We start from the raw sequence: 7,122 nt of genomic DNA, 5'->3' as shown, positions 1-7,122 counted from the left end.
CAGGGGTGCCAATTTGGCCCTCCCTCTAAGCCAGCACTCACCCCTAGTACCCCTTTTGCCCCCCCCCCGCCCTTAGTTTTGCCTCAACCAAGTCATCTATTTTTTCCATGCACCAACATTTTTACAACAACTTCAGATATGTAAGGGCAAGTTTCCCATTGGGTTTTGTAGTAAATTTAACCTACCACACTTTCTCATGCTTAGTAGTACATCACCATGTCAATAATACCAGCAGGGTTGATGACAGGGCTGTGCAAAAGCTCTCTTCATGAAGGTACTGCTTCAGGTGGGAACGGATAGCAGACTCTAAGCCTCAGAAGAGTCATTCTGCATATGTTCAGCACTGTTCTCAAAGCTAACTTCTTTGAGGTTATGCTTCAATATAATTATCATGTTGATCTTGAGAACCCACAAGATGGGTGGACAAAGGCAGCAGGCATATGGATGCAGTGTTTATCTTAGAAAATATGCTCTGAAGAGCAAGGCAGCAAGTGTTAAAAATCAATGCTTTTCATTTTCAGAATTACAGCTTTCACCCATGCCTTCAGGGTATTCTTTGTCGCAGTAGGAGACTCATTTCCTCTAGCATTTGCAAAAAAGGAAGATACAGGATGAATTGATTAGATATTCTGGGTCACGATGCCTATATATATGTCAGTAAGTGGAGTGCTGTGAAATTAGCTTATGAAGTCAAATGTTAGGCTGTAAATTTTTACTGTGAAGACAGGCTTCAGAGTCCCTTACTGAGCACTTGCAAGCAGGGAATGGTCTCCACAGAGAACTCTGTGGAAGGTGGGACAAAGATAAATGATGAAAACAGTTCATCCAGAATTGAAGGGCTCATCAGAAAAGCCAGGGGAGTCTACAAATGTTTCTTGAGGATCCATAGAGTTTTTTCCCCTTGCTTTTTGTCCTACTTACCTATTTTTGGGCATCTTTCACAGCTTATGATGTGTCAACATTCACAGGGTATATCTAAAAGACCTTAGTTTTTGTTGAAGTAGCTGAATGACTGGGTTTTAGTAGGTCTTCTTTCCTAAAGAGTCTGATGATTTGTGGAACTGGGAATAAGCGTACTCCTTGTGATTGTAGAGTTTTTATTTGCATCAGTTAAACTGACCTCATACCACGAGTGGAAATTGCCTTAATTGTGTGTTCCCATGAACTAGCTTAGTGGTTCTCAACCTCTTTTAGAGCCTGGGCACCTCTCCACAGCTTTTTTGGATTTGGCTACACCCCAACTGAGAACCACTGTCGTGTTGCCTCAGCTTACCTTAGTGGTTGTCAAGTGGAGTGCTGTTACTGCAACCATCACCAGGCAAAAGTTCCCCACGTGACTCGTACACAGCTAGACTGGGAAGGGCTGCAGCACAAGCATGGGCTCCTCCTGCATTAGGAGTCTCAGATAAGCCTAAAGGAAGCAGGAGAACTGGCTTGTGCTGCAGCTCCTCCTGCTCTGATCCTGCCTGGCATCTTCTCTTAACAGATGTGTGGAGGGAAGATGGAATGGTTCCACCTGCCTTCATTTCTTGGAGGAGAGAGGGAAAAGAGGGATGGACCAGGAAGGACTGTGACACAAGTGGCTTTCCTGCCTGCTTTAGGCATAACAGATAACCTCAGTGCAGCAGTACTCTGAAAAGGCCTAGCAGCACTCTGGTTGAGAACCACTGAACTAGCCTCATGTATCTCTATTACCTGTTGGCCTGCCTATTGAGCAATGCTGAACAGTCAGGTGTGGTTCTTCATTACCTGGAACTTAGTGGTATCATATATACCTGTATCAAGTGAGCATGCACTTTAAAAACAATTCAACCCAGGTGGGGTACACTGATGCACTTGCATCCCCTTTGATTCCTGCTCCACCCAAAGTTTAAAACCATCTGCCTCGCAGTAACAGCAGAATTCCTAGTCAGGCAGTGCTAAAGGGGTCCATTGACTTCATGGCTTAATATAATCTGCCTGATACCTTCTAAGCTTTTCATTCCACTGCTGTAACCACCCTCTCTTCTTTTAATGGTCTTGATGTTCCACCAATCAAGCTATCCTTTATTCTGCAGTTCTGATGTCTGTTCACTGTTCCGGCTAATGTAGCTCCTATTTCAAAGCCCTCTAGATTGTTGTTTTTAATTCATTACAATGAAATTACATTTGTTTTGGCTTCAATCATAAGCAGAGTATAATATAGCCATAGACTCCTAGCCTATTAGTAAAGCTTCCAGTTTACTTTTAACAGGAAAAAGTGTGTATTGTTTTATATGGGGTGATGCACCTCACCATCTGCACCCCCCTTTTCAAAATGTTAGATCTGCCCATGCTTCAACCTAAAAACAAGATTTGTTTGTTCACACTTTGGAAAAAGCAATTGTGACTCTGTAACAGCTCTTATCATCAAGCTCTTCACTATGTGTTCTGCTGCCATCCTGTTTACCCCAGTAATGATCACTTGTGCACAGTTGGAAGTCTTAGTTCAGGAGAAGCTTAGGTTTAGATACGAAGGAGATTGCAGGTCAGGAACAAAATAGAACTGCATATGACAAATGCACCCTTGCCCTCGGTGATTCTATATGTGTTGATCACAATGTTGTTCTTTTATTTTATTAGCATCACTTCCACAGTTCTCCACTGAAATAGTATTCAAAAGACCTTGACAAACCCAAGAGAGGTCCTCTCTTAAAAGAAATGTTCTGGTTTTGAAAACAGCATATCTTTGTTATTTAAAGATATTTTTATCCTGCCAGGACAGCCTTATTCTATTCCAGAAATTATCCATATTTCAAAAGAAATTCTGCCTTTTATAGTGTTTCAAAAAAGGTTGTCAGGTACTGGAGAAGGAAAACTTTTTCTAACAAACTCCTGACTAATAATAACACAAGACTATTTTATACAAAGCACCTTTGGCTGCCACCCCTTTATGTAGAAATTTCCTTTCTCTTCCTCATTTTATAAAATGGTACAGTAAAAGCTTTGTTCTCTGGAATGAGTGGGGTAAGGGAGATGCCAGTTATCTAAATTCCGGTTGTCTGAGAGCTAGAAAGAAGACAGTGTCATATTTGTAATGAAAATACTTGATGTGCATGTGCATGCTGGATAGACTCAGCAAAGATTCCAGTTGCCAAAGTAAGGATTTTGTTTTGGGGGATATTAGAAATTCCAGTTAATAGAGTATTCTGGTTAGTAAAATACCGGTTGTGGCAGAGCACCTTTGGGGTGCTCACTACTTGAGGGCTCTCACAGGCTCTGAGGAGAGCCTGCTTTGGAGGAGTGGCAGGGGAAACCTTCATCAGGTACCATTTTAAGGAGGAAGGTGCGTGGCAGGGCACTGTGGGTGCCTGCCACTTTAAGACCAGAGCTAAGCAGCCAGCAGGTGGTTGATTAAGTCAGCCATTTTAGATCTCTGGCTGCATATATAAAGAGCTCAGTCCCCTGCTGATTGGAAAGGCAGCAACATTGCCTGGCTGTGAGGCTCCATAGCAACCTGGAGGTAAGGGCAGGAGCTATAGGGGATGGTTAGGAGGCTCCTGGTCCTGGGCATGACCTAAAATGGCACCCTGCTAGGAGTGGGTGGCCTGGTGGGGGTCTCAGTGATGCAGGAGCCCCCAGGAAATGCCATGCCAGTTACCACCCAGGTGAAAGGGGGGTAGGGGTGCCTTAACCCTAGCCCTCACCTTTGGGTAGGTTTGCATAACACTGGAGGTGGTTGGGGCCAGGCGTGGCTATGGCCACCTGAGCCCTGTGTGGTACAAGACCCCAAAAGACCCTGAGGAGGGAGAGTGAGGGCCAGCCATGGCTGTGGCCACCTGAGCTCTGTGGGGTGCAAGGCCTTGTGGAAATGTAGTTGGGGCCAGGCACGGCTATGGTCACCTGAGCCCACTGGGGAGGAAGCCCCATGGCCTCAAGTAAGGGGGTAGCCCCAAGTGAGGGGGTGGAGATCTGGAGCCCTGAGTGGGGGGGGTGGTGTGGAGCCCCAATTGAAGGTGAGTAGGCCCAGGTATGTTTCTAGATACCTGAGGCTGTAATTTGGGCCAGAGGCTGGGTAAAGGGGGCTCAGCCTGAGAGAGAGGTGTGACTCCTGACCCCGGTAAGTCCTCCACTGCTGGGAGGCTGAGTGTGGGTCAAAGGCAAGATCTATGGAGAGCACAATGACCTGCTGCTCCAGGGAAGGAGTGAGAGTCCCTGTGAGACCCTGGAACACCAGTCATGGTATGAGTCATCCTAGCTTCCACAACCAGGTGGGTCACCCCTAGTATGGGCCAGAAGGTGAACCCAAGAGAGTGAAGGGGCTAGTGGCAGAGGCCTGATGGAAAAATGCTCTCGACTGGTCATTGCTGAGGCCAGGACCAGAACGTTCAAAAGGGCCAGGGGCCCACTGCAAGGGACCTCCAGAGCTGAGGGCCTGGGGTCCTGACTGGCCTTGGAGGTGAGGCTGGCCCTCACTCTGTGTGGCCAAAGGTCCTGGGGGGACCATGCCCAAGAGGGGAAATGGTTTCAGGGAGCCAGACAGCCTGAATGAATGTGGGGTAGGCTGCCTGAATGGAGGAATCTTAGAGGGGTCCTGAACGGAGGATTTTGAGGCCCAGTGTGAGGCTGGTGAGATCAACAGCTGGATGCTATCTGTGAGGCATTGGCTGCAGTGTAGGGGAGGTTTGGAGCTGCAGATAGCGCCCCCTGGCATCAGGGGCAAAAATGGGCAGCCTCCCGCATTAATTAACATTAAGAACAAGGCATGGCAGGTGAGTCAGGTGTGGGGTGTGCCCAAAGGCAAGTGGGGCAACTAGCACTGTGGCTAGTCAGGGAGTCCCACTTTGCCACACCAGTTAAAACAGCTTTTACTGTACTTTAAAACTTTGACAAGTAAAACTGTAGGCAAGTTATACTTTATGATCCATCCTCATGCTAAACGGATTTCATTCAAGCTGGACTTGTGGCATGAATATAATAAATGCATGTTTATACACTAGCCCTGGTTCTAGCCTTTTTATTTTGCTATTGCAATGATCCAAGGTACCTGATTGTCTTTCAGCTGGATGTATAAGGCATCAGAGGGATTAGAACTCAAGCTGCTCTCTGGTAAGGTATGTGTTGGGGGGGGATGCTAGGGCACTGGAATTCGATATCACAGGAGTGTTTTCGCTTCTTAACTCACCTAAATGTTTTTCTTTGTGATCTTTGGTAAATCTTTAAAGTTGTCTCTGTATCAGTCTACCATCTGTCCAAGCTCACTGGGAGTTGTAGGAAAAAATCCATTCATGCTTATTAACTACAGAGATGCTTTGAGCTTCACAGAAATGTCACAAAACAAATGCTTGCCTAGACTGATTTCAAAGGGGACATTTTTACTTAAAAATTAAACTTTTACACCTGTAGCTCTTTTTTTGTGGTGGAATCCTCATGCCCTTCCTCTTTTCCCCCTGTCCCCTCCAACACACAAAAATTGTATTTTCCAATCAGTTCAACTATACATTCATTTAGCATGTTAATTGTCACTAACATAGAATGTCTGCTTAGTTTTTCCTTGGCCCTTACCTGGGTTGAATCCTATTTGCCTTTATAAGAGTATAAAGCATAATAATAAAAAGGGACTTTGCCTGAGATGTACAAAGCTAACTAGAGAATTTAGACATGCAGTTCCCAGTGAGATGTCTTGCCTAAATACTCATCTTGATTTTTAAAATCTCAGTCTTCAGGTTTTAGATCAGATTCTGTAATTTTTATAAGTTATTCAGCTAATGAACTGGGTTACAAAAAGAGGAAGTGGGCTTCAAGGGACTACGGAGTACCTAGCTTGTCAGCTTGTGTATCAGTTTTCCCTTTATCTCATTGCACAGTAGCTATATCAAGGTTTCATTCAAGGTTTCTTACTGAAACAGGAGTCATTAGTCATATTCCCCTCTATTAGAATATACACAGTATACGTGCATCATGTTTTGGTTAAGAACTCCAGATTTCAAGCCTGTCCTCTCCTGAACTCAACCTGACTTACCTTCCATTTCATAAAACTGATAGATCAGTTCTTTAGCTGATAGAAATCAGCTTGGTTTTCCTGAAGTTCCAGGAATTTTCAATATCTGAGTGCCTGGCCTTCTGTCTCTTTGATTCCCTTATGTCTTATTAAATAATAGAATGAAACACTCATTAATTAGGAATGGCTGGTGTTTCTACCACAATCCTGATTATCTATTTAATAATTGGGGAAGGCTTTAAATTTGCTAGTATGGCTATAGTTGGGGATATTTCAAAATTCATTAAGCCAGTTTTTGAATGAGGGGAAAAACTGGCTTGGCCTTTGTGGTAGTTTTCTAACACATTTTAATATTTCAAATACTATATTGTCTGTTTAGCTACAGTAGACAAACTCACAGATAAAATTAACTCAGAATACTTTTTTTTTTTTTAAGTAAGAAATATTTTGAGATACTTTTCATACTTAACAAACAGCTGCTGAGCGTGAGGAATCTCTGAATCCTATTGGACACTCTTCCTATTCCTCTTAAACGTATCTAATGCTCAGTAAAGTGTCACCATCAACATGTGCATGGGACTTTCTGCACAGTAAATTAGGCTAATGCACCATTTGCTAGTTCCAGGAAATACAGGTACTATATTAAAGGCACATTAGTTACTGCCCAGTTGTGCATGTGTAAACACTGAGCAGGGGCAATTTGGCCAGGGGCCCACTGCTATCTGGCTAAGCCCTGATGCGGGCGGAGTTGTCCTGGCAGCCGGGACTGCTGCATCCCAGACACGCGGAGATAAGGTCAAGACCTAATCCCCACATGGCCAGGAGCGCTGTCCCCACATGGAGATCCTGATTGCCGAGTGGCAATAGCTCTCCTGACCATATGGTGATCCCTATGTGGCTAGCAAGCAGCATCCTTACTGAGTGGGGACAGTTCTCCCAGCCATGTAAGGATCAAGACTGGCTTCCATGCCCCCTGCCAGCTCCATGGCTGGCACCTGGTAGGAGCCTGGAACTCCCCCTGACTGCTGCAGGGAAGCAGAGGAGGGGAGGACTAGGCTGCTCCTATCAGGCACTTTGCTCCCAATGGGAGCACACATTAAGTGCTACATGTGCCCCGTAGCACTTAAATGAGCCTGAACTTTCTGTGAATTAACTGCACATGT

Source organism: Gavialis gangeticus, unplaced genomic scaffold, assembly GCF_001723915.1.
Source record: "Gavialis gangeticus isolate Ggan-Ray unplaced genomic scaffold, GavGan_comp1, whole genome shotgun sequence".
NCBI classification, from domain to species: domain Eukaryota; kingdom Metazoa; phylum Chordata; order Crocodylia; family Gavialidae; genus Gavialis; species Gavialis gangeticus.
The sequence above is the reverse complement of the archived record's forward strand: the minus strand, read 5'-3'. Positions refer to the sequence as shown.